The sequence below is a fragment of the Takifugu rubripes genome, chromosome 10 (genome assembly GCF_901000725.2).
Source record: "Takifugu rubripes chromosome 10, fTakRub1.2, whole genome shotgun sequence".
In the NCBI taxonomy this organism is placed as follows: Eukaryota; Metazoa; Chordata; class Actinopteri; order Tetraodontiformes; family Tetraodontidae; genus Takifugu; species Takifugu rubripes.
This window is the reverse complement of record NC_042294.1, coordinates 10,771,662-10,785,730: the sequence shown is the minus strand read 5'-3', so window position 1 is coordinate 10,785,730 and position 14,069 is coordinate 10,771,662. Positions and strand designations below refer to the sequence as shown.

The window sequence follows — 14,069 nt, the reverse complement described above, 5'->3', positions numbered from 1 at the left end:
ACCTCTGATGTTCCTCCCACCGAGGTCCAGACTGGTTTACGGGCTCCCTCACAGAGGCACCAACACCCCCAGTGCACTCATGCTAATTTATTGTGGAGAGCATAATTATAATCTGGAGAGAAATAAATGAATCTAGAAAAAAAAAAAGGAGCCCGTGCGCGGCGCTAATGACACTCCTCACATCTTTATTTCATCTCTTTTGTTGAAACTTGTGTGTAAATCAGAGAGGAAAACTGAATAATTACCTGATTAATTCAGCTTTGAGCTTTCAGGCTTCTGCCCAGCGCTGCGCATTGAAGGCGACGTGCGTCCTAATTGACAACGGGCTAATGGGCCTCGCAGCACCGCAGCTCCGCACGCCTTCATTTCTGCCCTGCTTTTATTCCATCCCAAGAGCGGCTCGCCTTTCCTGAACGGGGATGCGAGGTTTTTGAATAAAAAAGCCGGGATCTGGCTGGAACACACACACGTTTGAATGTGTGGATGACTGGAGGCCTTCTTATTATCTCCGCTGTCGGTTTGTTTGCGCTCACCTCGGTGAGAGGCTGGTTTTTAATGAGGCAAACATGATCTCCTCCAGGTCTGCGCTCCGCGTCTGCTCCTGTACGTCTGTAGGGCGCCTGAGCCCAACAAAAACACACTCAATGCCACCAACGCCTCCGGAGAACTCTCCTTCTCCGCTCTCATGTGCTTTCAGATCTGGCTCTCTTTTTGTTTCTGGGTGTTTTTATTTTTTTTGTGTGCATTTCGGGTCAGCGGCTCCACAACAGCGCAGCTCAGAAGTCTGAAGAGAAGGACCCTGCAGACCAGAAGCTGCTCGAGCATCGGCAGAGAGTCCACGTGGTGGGTGCGTTTGATCATTTTGAAGGGACATCTGATTGAATCGAGCCTGTTTTCGGTGCCTTTCATGGAAGCTGAGCTGGAAACTCCTCTGTCATCTCTGAATAAAAGAGGGCAAATTTCCTTTAATCAGCATTTCCAGCAGATGGTTGAGACGCAACTGCACAAGTTGATGTTGACAGTTCTGATGGTTGCACCAGTTATTCCATTAAGCTCTGACGACGTGGCTCTTTCAGTCCTTTTTTCCGATATTAGCAGCAACGTCCTGCTAAGAGTGATTGAAAATGCTGCTGTTTCTGTTAAGCTACCAGCCCGCCTCGCTGTAACCATGGCATCAGAACACGCTACTGCTGCTAGCACGGATACAGCTGCCATTCAACCCTCTCGTGTTAGGCAAAGCTTTTAGAAGAAACCACCCACCAGCCTGTTTAAACAGGAGTGTCGGTTGTAGACGCTGCACCTCGGTTCTGCTCAGACTTGCAGGAGTTTGGCAGGAAGGAGCTCCTCTGGCAGCCTGTCCCATGGAGCCAGGACACGGAGGTCTGGCCCTCTGATAATTCCTGTCCAAATGTCTCCCGTCTGAGCAAACAAATCCCACCGGCGGGGCCAGCTCAGAGGCCCGTGAAGAATCACAGGCGGCGATTTCTCTGAGTAAACCTCCATGTTGGAGGGTTGGAAGGACATTAAAGCGCCTGTCCTTCCAGCCTCGCGGTGCGATTTCCTCAAAAACCCGCCCAGGTCAGTCAGCAAATCGGCCCTGACTGACTTAATGCTGCAAAAAAACCACATCTTCTTCCATAAAACTCCACGAGTTGGCTGGAGCAGCAGTCAGCAACGGCGACGGGATGGCAGCAGCGACCTTGTGACGGTCAATTCAGCGAGATTGTGCGTTGCAGAGGCGCATTCTTCGATCCCAACGGCTTCAGTCCTTGAAGCTCACGGTTATTCAGATCCCACAAATCTTCCTTTTGGGCAGAAAAATACAGCAGTGACAGAACCAGCGAGCTGTAATGGCCGCCGACAGAAAATTATTCCAGCTATTTGCGGATAAATCCCCATTATTATGAGGACCGGAGGCTTTTCTGTGTGCTTTGGTCTTTTAAACTCCCGAACTCCGAAGACTCGGGCTCCGAGGGATTCACCGTCCGTTTTAGTCGACAGGAAACAAAGTCCCGTGATTATTTTAGCGCGTTATTTGTTTGGCCTCTTGCGATTCATCTCCTCTGAATGCTTTTGATTCAGGGTCGCTCCGGAACATTAGATTAATTCTCTGTCCTGGCAGGAAGCCCACCAATTATTTTTAGGGTCAGCTGTAATCAGCGCGACGCGTTTGTGCAGATTAGCTGAGAGGCGTGTGATTAAACAGGACAAAGGAGATGATCGCCACGTCGGGGAGCTTTACGATACTTTACGGTCTGTTTACTCTGAAATGATTCTTGTATCTCTGGCAGCAACGCTAAGTACACACAAACACACACTACTTTTAATGGCTTGAGTCCAGGATGGAAGAGTAACTCTGACTCCTAACTGGAGATTTCCGTCTTCCAGGGAGAAATTCCAGAGAGGCTAACTGGGCTGTAGGATACCTGCCTGCTCCGAAGGAGACAAATCCTGGCAAATGTTCCTGGAAGATGCAAAACACACTCCGGACGTGAGACGTGGACACTCTCACCTCGATTCAGGCCGCTGTTGCCACATAGTGTAATTAAAGACCCAGACGGCCGCCGTGACCACGTGGTTTTATGGGATTATTGTTGAAACAACAGACATCAAGGTAGCACGGAAGTCTTTTTGGAAAATGTGCTCATCTTTATGGTGTTTTTGAAAGTCGGGAGTCTGAAATTTAAAGAGTGGGTGGGCATCGGTCCCGCGAGCAGACGTGATTCAACACAGCTCTTTTCTCTGGTAAACTCGGGCTTTTCTGCACAAAGAGCAATTTCAGGACAAAAGTTCTGTGGAATGTAAATAGATATTTTCCCCCTTTTCGAGCGAAACGTTCCTCGGCCCGACGTTTCCTCAGAATTCCCACCCACAACCAGATCAAACCCAAACAAATTCACTCTTTTTCTTTATCAGTCTTGTCAGCTGCCGGAGTCTTTGTTCATCCAGGCGGGAGAGGAGGAGGAGGAGGAGGAGGAGGGGGGGGGGGGGAATGAAAAAAAGTTGAAGGGAAACAAAAATCAATGCAGAGAAACCCTGTTAAGATTGGCTGGGCATCACCTCTCATCAGTATTCCTTCATCACTGGAGAGGCTGGAGCTGCTTTAATTGTCCCTCTGCAGACAGAGAGGTTTAAAAGAAGAAAACATCACACCCGCGGAGCCGTCAGGAGTAAACACACTTCGCCATCGCTCCACCTCCATGATTTATCGGCCTTGCACGTGTCCTTGCCTAGAAGTGCCTATTTTGCCACCCACTCTACCCACTGTTCCGACGCACCTCAGGGAAAACCAAGATCCAGCAGTGGTGCTAATGGGACGTGTTAGCCCGAGAACATGCTAACGCTAAGCTAACGCGACGACCCCCTGCTGCCGCGGCCGTGGTCTCGGCGGCGCCGCAGCCGAGCCGGTGTCAGAACCGGTTCCTTCCTCCTGATGCAGTGGCGCCTTTAAACAAACACCACCGGCGACGGTTTTGGAATTCAAATGCGGGAAAACGGCCGTCAGCTGTGTGTCACAGAGAGGCTCGTTAGTCAAATCCTTTGTCTAAACAGGGATGAAAGGACATTTTCATAATAGATCATTCTAATAAATCCCACTTCAAATGGTGGAGAGCACAGGTGGACTGGGAAAGAGGCCCTGACCCCGTCTGTGGGGGGCAAGAAGATTCCGAGTTGCCACTCAAGTGCTGTCCTCACTGTGAGTGTGTGTGTGTGTGTGTGTGTGTGTGTGTGTGTGTGTGTGTGTGTGAGGGGTTGAGGAGTGGACAGGAGACGTTTGTGTTTTAAGGTCTTTCTGAATTGGAACAGACACGAACTGTGAAGGAACATTAAGAACGGGCAATATTTCCGCTATGTTCTCGTTTTCATGATCACAAGTGTTGGGCGATCAAACGGTTCTGGAAAGAGTCTGGAAAAGTCTGGAAAGAGTCTGGAAAAGTCTGGTAAGAGTTGGCTATGGTTGACACCAGAGGAATCTGAGGAGGAGTAATTGGCCTCTTCAAGACGAACACTTTCCCTCCTCACGTCGGCGTGAAACAATCTCAGATGTAAGAAGGAAGACGAGGGGGTAATTAGCAAAGATGTCGGAGGCTCTCCGGAGGCAAACACCTCCCGCATAACCAATGCAGATCAGGCTTAACGTTGGCGGTGATCTGGGCGTGATCCTCTCTGCATGTAATTGGACTTGAGAGGGGTCACGCGCAGCCGCGGCATCGTTGGAAAGTACTTCTGGGTAATTTCCCTTTAATCTCCTGAAGATGCTCTTCTCACAAGTTTTTCTTCTTTGTTACTTTCTGAGGAATTCATTCCCCCACACGTGTCATTTTACATGCATGTTCTATTCTTAATAACCTGAGTTTTTCAGTCCTTTTCTGTCCACGCAACTCAGAAGACGTTCAATTTTTGGACAATTAAATCGGTTTTAAATCTAGTTCGACTCCAGAAGACGTCAGTTATTCCAGTTCGTGCAGAGCAAACAATAATTAATAACAGCTGTTATTAATTAGTTCCACTACATTACATGTATGTGATCGGTCCTCTCTGGTGGGCTTCCTGCTTCTCCTTCCAGCTGAAGGTCTGAAGGACATGATGAGCGGATTCCCACAGCTTCTTTCTGTCATCTTCTCCAGCCCCGATGGCGAGAATCTGTCCCGCGATGCGACGATGGAGTCAATTTTCTAGCAAGCTGAACCCGAGGCGGACCACTCCGACGGTGATTTTCACCAAAGTGCAACTCAATTTTATTTAATAGCGCAACGCAACCTTTGAGATTGCGGAGTGAAGCGAGTGGCCACGCCCTCAAATGGGGCCGAAAATGTCAGAAAAAGTCCAGGGCCGAAGTAATTTCAGATCTCAAGAAGGAAAAAAAAATCTGATTATTTACTCCAACACTCTGTAAAAGAGAAACAGGAAGATGAATTAACTGCGTTTATTTAACGTTTAATGACGCCACTCATGTTTGTCAGCATTTACGAGATCCAAAGTTCTCGCAGCATGACGGACACGGGGGGGCTAAATAAGTTTCGTAATAAACGTATCGTAAAGAAAAACTCAGAAAGTACAAACTCATCTTTTTCTAATCATCATCTTTCAGAGTAAAACGTTAGAATTTCAACTTGACAGTCATCGAATAAAACGCATCGCCCTCGTCCAGAAACACGCTAACATTCGGTAATTTCGTCTAGATGAACAGAAGCAAACTCGGGGAAAATAAAAGCAGCTCACTGTGACGTAACGACGTTACCGAGGTGTCGTTATCCCAACTGCCCTTAACAATTAAACCCAATAAACAACTTTCCACAGACGCGTTTCAGCAACCAGACGGACCCTCGTCAACAGGTCACACGAGGTCGTGAGTGATGCCGCCTGGATCCCAGCAGAGCTCATTACAACTGTACTTGTACGTAATCGTGTTAGCCATCGATCCGCTAATCCTCTCATCTGAACACAGACGCAGGGCTGCTGGAAAGGAATTAAAATAATGAAACCTTCATCCCAACTCAGCCAGATCAAACTGGGGAAGAAGAAAGAAGGAGGGGGGGGGGGATTTCTGCTAGCTTGATAGGATATTTCTTTTATTTTGAACTTTAAACAAAGGCGATTAAACAAATATGAGGGATAGATAATAAATAAGAATGGACATCTAGTTCCACACCATCCGTGCGCACGTAATAGATGACACACACATACAGAGAACATCATTAAATTCAGCCACATATCCACGACTTTAGCGTCCATATTGACAACGAAGGTGAGGCACACGACAGCTACAGACCACAGAACGATAGACTTCCACAGATAGACATGCACAACGTCTTGAAGCTCAAGTTGTCTCAGAAATAATAGATTAAATGGACTTTACCTTCATGTACTGGTCAACACCCTGAACATGCATCCACGTCTTTTGTTCTAAATTAGCGTGCCTTTTGTTTTGTCAAGGTCGAGTGCTAGCTTGTTGTTATCGAGCCGATATTTGACTCATTTCTAATGGGATCTGTCCAAAAGATGCTGCACACTCTCACCTCACCCCAGGATATTTGTGTCATTGGCAAAAGCAAAGAAGAATTTTAATAGTATTGTCTTGCATGCTTCGATGTATAGGATGAATAGTTTGGACCAAGCAGTGACCCTTGAGGAACACCGCAGGCAAAACCCAGACAGGATGACAGGTTTCTTGATTAAGATTTCATGGATTTTCGTGTCAGATGCTTACTTGGACAGTTGTTCCACATATTTGTTGTTGTCTGTAGTCTTTGAGATTTCCTCAGGACTTTTGCTGTCAGTATTTGGACAGTCTAAAAAGACATTTTCAGGTTTGTTGATCTGACTGGTTTGATTCACCAGTGTCATTATGATCAGGGGGTGATTTGCTCCTGATCTTAATCAATAAAACATTTAGGATAGTTGCACCGACGTGAGCCATTTCTAATGATGTTTTTTAATAGTCTCTTAGTATTTTTTCTATTCATAGCTACTAAACTGCTGTTATGTTCCTTCACACCAATTCCGATGATGTTGGGTAATTTTTGTATTTCTCATACTTTTGTTCTGCTTCTCTGGTTCTATATTGAATAAATTGTCTGCGTAAAGTGATTTTCTTTTTGCAGGCATTTTGTAAAGCTTTTGTGATCCACTGCTGATCTCCTTTGGTTTTCTGCAGAAATGTTTAAGCGGACCAGTGCAGGAATTCAGTCTCGACCTTCTCAACATCTGCTTCAACATATACATAAAAGATAACAGCTTATCTTAAGAGATAAGAGGTTACCTTTTAGGACTCTTCTGTCCTGATCCCTCTGTGGTATATTTCTGGTCATGGTGGTTCTCTTATAGTTGCTGTTGTAAACTGTAAAGGCTAATGTGGCACCTATAGGCTACCCTGCTTGACGTGGTTCCTCTATCACACCGAAGACCAGCTTGTTTGGCCCTAACTGCCCCTGCAAGTGTCCCAACTTAGCTTTGACAGCTAGCAAGCTGCTAGCTTGTGTTTTGTGATGGTTGTTTTGGTGCACAACCCTTTCTGGGTACCAAAGACTCGCCTTGATTTCTTGCAGCTCTCTTGCAGGCGATTCTACTCTTGAGTTTTCGGAGTCCATAATGATTTTGACGAAGCCTTTGGAGTTTTTGACTACGTTGAACTCGGCTAATTTTATTTCGAGATAGAAGCAGAAACTGTTGGAAATGTTGGCCAGCTAATTTTAGCTCCTGCTAACTGCCTGCCAGGATGGATGATCGTTTTTTTTTTTTTGCAGAATACCATCGTACCGGGGCAATAGGCCATTGGCCGAGATCCCACACACAACTCCCCACTTAATTAACACATACGAAGTCCAAAATTGTTGTCAATTAGTCAGTTTGTCAGTCTCTTTTATCCATTAATAGCGCAGCCTTCAACTCACACTCCTCCACTTCCTGACTCACTCAGTTTTGATCCCTCATCCGATCAAAGACTGGACAAAGGTTGGGTCGGAAGGGTTTGAATACAGGAAGAGTCAAAGCTTCAGCTGCTCCTTGACGTTTGATCCGGACCTGCAGGATCATCAGGCTTTGCTCTCAAACATCTGGATGGATACCATCCCCCCTGCAGCTATTATACCTCTCTGTGCTAACAGGCAGCCGTTGTCTTTGCACCAAGCGGCATGTTTTCCAACGTTTTCTGGGTCGACTGGAGCTCGGGTTGTTGAGCGGTGCCTTCAGCAGCTGATGTGTCCTGGAGCGGAATTCTGAACCCCAGAGAAGCTCTTCATGTGCGAACGAATGCGATTATTAATTGCTAATGATGTAGTGAAACTCTGGTCTTTAAAAGACTCAAGGGAAGCTCACGTTTATACAGTTAATTTGCCAACTTTACGCAACAAAACACCTTTTCTACACAGACCAATCTTGTGACCCTCTGCTGGCTGGTTCTGGTGTGGCTGAACATTTTGACCTGTGTGAACAGCGGCGCCACAGTTGTTTATGAAGAGGCGACATGAGGTTCGATGTAAAGCTGATGAAGTTCAGCGTGCTGTGAGAAGAGCTCGTTTAGCTTCTAGCCGTAATAATCGTTAGCTAGACTTCATGTCAGCCATGACAGCGAGAGGCCGTTATCAGAACATCTGTTTTTGTTTGGAACGCTGCTCATGAAACCACAAATCCCGCAAGAGTTCCTTCATGTCACCGGGAGACGAGACTAATCGGTCCTCATCGTGGCCTCCTGCCGCCGCGTCCACGCCCCCCCGCTGAGGGCACCGCCAGAAGCATCAACCACACGTCATTATCTCCTGTTTTGGTATTTTGCTTTTCTGATAAAATGGAGATAAAAAAAGACCATTGAGCTGAATGAGTTGTGTCGCTGCATGAATAAAAAAAAGTCGGTTAATTTGTAGTATTTAACAGTGAGCTGATTTGTATCACTGGTTGGCGAGCTTTGCTGTTCAGATTTTTTTATTTTAATAATCTAATGAAAGTCTTTTTTTCCCATTAAAACGAGAGATTTACTTCAACAAGACACTCAGAACTGAGGATCTCGACCTTCAGCTGACAAAAATAAAACTGGCCATTCGTGGATTCAGACCTTCAACCTTGTTCGGATCTTCTGCTGGAGCACAAAAGACATTTAACCGCATTTACAAACCTCAGCGGTGATCTCGTGAACACGAGGAGTTATGAATATGAAGAGCAACAGCAGAGAATTGCCCCTCGGCTGAACAACGGGGGAGGTTTTCTTTGTTTCGTGGCTAAAAGGTAATTTAGGCTAACGGGGAAGCGTTATTGTAATAAGAGGCGCAGTTATCTCTTCACGGCCGTATCATTGCAGAGATCCAAGCGCCTGGAAGACAATAATCTGTTTTATAGACCACATAAACTGCTCACAAACGCCTTCACATCGTCAACTGAAGGGGTGAATTTTTAACAAGCAGCCTCTTTGTCTCGGATATTTAATGCTTTTTACTGACAAGACACGAAGAGCCAAAAACACAAACAAAAGCGTCTCACGCTGCCCTTTTACTGATGAAACTGTTCATCATGTCAGCGCCATCTCAGCTGAATAAGCATCCATTTGAATGCTGGATCTAAAAGGCTGATCTAAAAACACCCCCAAACCTGTAGGGGGCAGTATTATACAGTTAGCGCCTAGCATACAACATAAAAGACACTTGTGGAAACTGAAAGATCCAAAGGAACATTGAGAAAAACACCGACATCAACCAACTGGGAACTGATTGAAAGATGCTGAAGCTCTGCTGTTTGTGATGCTAACAAGCATAAACAGCAAATCCAGCAGACGCCGTGAAGAATAAACACGCACAAATTCGGCTCGTCTGCCTTTAAAGCAGAACCGGAGCCGATGAAGCGATACCAGGCGACGTCCGTCCAACTTCTGAGCGATTTCAAACTGTGTCCTGTAGCAGCCGCAAACTTCTGCTCTTTATTTGCATTTAGATCGCTTTCATCTGCTCCGGGAAGTTGATTCCGACATGTTCGGGTTGTGTTTGCCAAACAAAAGCGTGAAAGGATCTCTCCGTATGGGCTGATAAGGACTTTACGCAGCATTATGCAAAGATGTCGCAGGTGCCGAAGGATTAGCATACGCGGCGAGCCCGATGCAAATGAAACGTTGTGAAGTGTCGGCAGCCATTAGAGGAAGCTTTCAACCGGGCGGATCAACGCCGCAGCGACGCCAGAGGTGTCACCCGCTGGTCTGGTCTGAGGGCTAAATGATAGGATCGCGGAAGAAGACGATGGCGGATCATCTCGTGGGAAAAACAAGGCCATTTATCTGCCCTTCCTCCTCCTCGGGTTGTCCCGTGCGTTCGCCTCATTGATGATGTCAGTATGGACGACACAGCACGATTATTCCTGATTATTCCGGCCTGTTGGCACGTTAGCGCCGTGATGTCTCATGTCCTAAATGACTGGTGATTGCAGGGGTTTAGCCTGAAGGCGGCTAAACGCACGCCTGCGTTTTCATTATTGTGTCGGAGGACAAGAAGGCTTTTTTGATCAGACAAAGACTCTTAAGCACAATAGAGCCCCGAGCCAGGGGAACCGGCCCAATAGGCACGTCGTATAGAAAGTTCTGCTGCCGTGATGGACTCAGAGTAGCCCATTACATGACGGCCGAGCTTTCATCTACTACTTCAAGGAGGTAGAGAAGATAATCACCGCTGTTATTCCCCATCTGATGTCCCCCAAGATGCCTATTACCTGCCGCTACTTGTGGAATACAGAGAGATGGATTCTCTGACCCAGAAAGGGGGTGTGGAGGTTTAAAGGAGGTTCTGAAGGGACAGATTCAGACTTTCCTTCGTTGGCCACCTTTATTATCCATCCCGGTTTCATGTGATTTGATGATTTTTCATCGTTCTAGTACGTTTTTACAACAAGGTGTCATCAATCACGTTAAATCTCCCGTTGAAAGTGACTCTTATCCAGAAAATTCCGAGCCCCGCCCGCTCATCAGATGCACCTGATGCTAATATGGAAGTTGTGACAGAGACCAGATCAGTCCGTCATACTTAGCAAAGTTCAGGAAGAGCGTGACTAATCGGATCCCCCACCTGCGACCCCCTGCTGGCAAAATCTGGAACCTGTTGGCAGCCCAGTCAGAGGAGGCGGCAGCAGGCTGTCCTAGCAACCAAAGCTAATTTTAGGGGGTCGCATCCGGCAGCGGTGACGTTGTTGATCTTGTCTGTCATCAACGTGATGACGAGAGCTGCAGAAACAAAAGTGTGAACTTACAATGTTACACTCTGGGAGTGTGGAGGGGGTGTTTTACCCCCCCCCCCCCCCACCCTCACCCCCCTCCCCGCTCTCCTGTGATTTATAGCTGAATTCTCTTTTTGATCAGGGCAGAATTTAGCGTCTGACATCTGTGAACAGATTCTCGGATTCGGCCATAACTTCACCCGTCCTCTCATAAAAGTGAATCAAAATGAAGTCCTGCATATTTAATGGCCGTTACAGATTCTCTGCACATCTCATGCGCCCGTTTTTTTTACCTCCGGAGGCTGAATTGTTTCAGACCTAATTAACTCATCTCATGCATTTTGTATTGTTGTAAGTGAATTATTTCCTCATAGTCAAATCCCAGTTTAGATGGATCTACTTTTCCGGCAGAAATCTGGACACTCAGAACCTCCAAACTCAGAACTCCCGAGGTCGTCTGCCTAATGTCTTTTGCCGTGCACGGTTGACGGTTTCTAGAAGAATGGAGGAACAATGACTGTGTTTGTTGACCTGGTGTGTGTAAAGACAGGCCTCCAGATGCTGAATATCGCCCACGCAGCGAGCATCCACATCCTCCGACAGGCTCCCGCCGCTCCCGCAGGTCCACACGTGTACACGGGAACAATCCAGACCAGTTTTTAGACGAGCAGACGCTCTTATTGTCCCATTAAAGTTAGAGGAGACTCAACAATGTCAATATAATTCATTCATTTATTAAAAAGCCTGCGGCGCGGAATATGGAAATTGCAGAGACGTGCGGAGCGAGGGTGGTGCAGCGCACGGCGCTGCGACACCTGCAGGGGGTTTTCTCTTCCAATCCGGTGATATTTTGAAAGTTTCACACAGGTTGATTGGTTTGTAAATGCCAAGAGAGACACTGTCGGGGGGCCGGTGATTAGCTCTCGTCAACGTTGTAGCTAACTGTCATTAAAGCTGTGGGCTGTGGACATTCTTAAGCTTCCCAAACTCTGGGCTGGTCTGACATAGCCCCAAAGGCTAGTTCTCCAGGCTCCTGGGCCTTTCCGGGGGGGGTATCTCGTCCATGCCTTGAGTTCTGGCTGTGTCCCGGGGGCAGTCCCAGGGAGGTCAGAACTTCCTGCAGTTATCTCTAAAGGTTGGACAACAAACCCTGAGGTCAAAACTCCAACAAATGTGTGAGGGCTCTAAAAGGTTCTGTACCGGGACAGTTATTGGCGTGTAAGTTGCTTTTGCCAATGAGAACCTAAATAACCGTGTAATTATTTCACACTTTCACATCCGCTCGTCAGCTACAGCAGAACAAAAATAACACCATCTGATTCCATTGTTGACGTTAATCCCGTCAGCCCGAAGTTGCAGGGTTGGAATCTCGGATCATAGAACAGGACCTGAGGGGGCCCGCTTAACGTTTTTGCCCTGTGGCCCCCGGCTGGATGAACAGAGCCTCTGGAGGTGAGAAAGTAAAACCGTGATAAACTTGGCTTCCGCTGGCTCAGAACCTTCTAATAAAGGTCAATCAGACCCTGAGAGGTACAATTACTCATGAGCGGAAGGATCCCGGCCGCGTCTCTCCCGCGATGCCATTTGTGCGGGGATGTTAATCGATACGAGATGCTGCAGCTAGCGTGGAGCCGTGGGTGTCGAGGCTTTGCTCCGCCGACTCGCTTCAAAGGGAAGCCTTACTGGATCCAGGGCGCAGTCGCCAATTCAACGTTTAAATAAAGAAGGTATCATGGCTCATGAATATTCAGCACATTTATTGTGAAAATGCTGGTATTGATCAGGCTCCCTGACCCCCCCCCTTCTCCAAACCCGCCTCCCCAGGGGGGAGGTGGTTCTCCGTGTGCAGATTATACTCTGCAATGAGGGCATCAGAACGGGGCCTTGCCTTCCTTCCCCCCTCATCTGCAGCAAATCTGACTCCCACCGGTTCAGGAGGCCCTCCAGGGGCCCCTGTCAATCACCACCCTCCGCTGAAAGAGGCCAATCCCGCTCGACAGGGGCGGGGCCACATCAGGTCGCACGCGCCAGAAACCTCACGCTCATTCGGATTCCTGAATAATGAGCTTCGATTTCAACGGGCGCGGCGAGAACAGACAGAAGTGGGATAAAACCCATCGCACCCCCCCTCCGTGTTCGGAGCGGCGGGGATCAGATGCTCCAGAAATCACTGTAAACAAGCTGTTTGCCCTCGAATTATTGTTTTGCATTATCTGATGGTAAATAGGCTCTTAAATTTAGAGAAGATGACGGCGGCAACCCGTGATTGGTGCGTAATCTGGCCTTGTGCGCGCCGCTAACACCCTCGCCTACAGGGGAGCGCGGAGAACATTTCAGGGCATCGACACAAATGTATTTTCTGCCGCTGAAATCACAAAGCGACAGCGGCTGCTGCCAGCTGGAAGGTAAACAAGCGCTGTTTGTGTCACGCAATTGTAACATTTGCAGCAGCTTTGGGAGGTTTTGCAGAGCCGGGAACCGAGAACCAACAAAACAGAACCTCCAGAAACCTTTTAGCAGGATTCTGCTCGTGTCAACAGTTGTAGGGATGAATTAAGTGTAGCCAAAGCTGCTTCTGCAAATGCACATTTAGCATGGCGAGATGCTAATGCTGCTCCGGCTCCTGAGAACGAGGCTGGAGGACAAGAGTTCCACATGTTCATGTGTGATGCTGAACCAAACCAGGACTTTTAAACTGCTTCCTGTTCCGTGACTGTGATGTTGAAGGCGATGATGGCGTTGCTGTAGGTTTAGATTTACATCTTAGGTGAGTTGTGTACGGATGCTAGTCCTGATACCCTGAGGTTGCAGGGATGGATTCTGGGAGGCGGTCACTTCTCCAAATATCTGATGGCTGGCACCGGAAGCCAAGCGCACATCCTCAGATACGCAGCCATGGATTTATCTGAAGACTGATCTCCATCCACCACGAAGAGAGTTTTAAGTGGATTCAGAACCACAGAGAAAACAAGACTGATTCACTCTGAAGATGCTTTTTTTGGGTTCAATTTCTAGAAATTGACAATGGGAACAGATGGTGAATAGAGACAGCTGAGAGGTTTGTTTTTTCTGGCGGAAAAACGAGGATTTAGATGCTGAGCGGAAAAGAACAGAGATCAATATAACTGAGGTATTTTAATGGCTGGATGAATGAGGCAGGAGATACTGACAGTAGGGCTTTAAACATCAACAAAGACTCTCTTCTACAAGAGGAATGGAAGATGCTCATCAAGGCAGTCCTGCTGACAATAGCATTGACCTCCTCCAAGATGGGAACGGAACCCAAGCTACAATTGCACATAATGCACATAATGCTTAGAAATTTCCTCCATTTGTGCCCATTTAAAGCCTGATCTGCTCCTGATTATTCAATCAGAAGATAC

The 14,069-nt window shown here is 47.3% G+C and overlaps 1 long non-coding RNA gene across 2 annotated transcripts in view; it reads left to right on the top strand.

Moving 5' to 3' along the window:
• The window catches only part of LOC115251209 (uncharacterized), a 58,953-nt gene that overhangs the window by 36,445 nt on the left and 8,439 nt on the right, over positions 1 to 14,069 (top strand). The window contains exon 4 of one of the 2 annotated variants that reach the window (XR_003889770.1): positions 2,389 to 2,915. The exons of the other annotated variant lie outside the window; for it this stretch is intronic. This is a non-coding gene — a long non-coding RNA (uncharacterized lncRNA). Of the gene's footprint in view, positions 1 to 2,388; positions 2,916 to 14,069 lie in introns of those variants that run through there. 2 annotated transcript variants of the gene reach the window in all.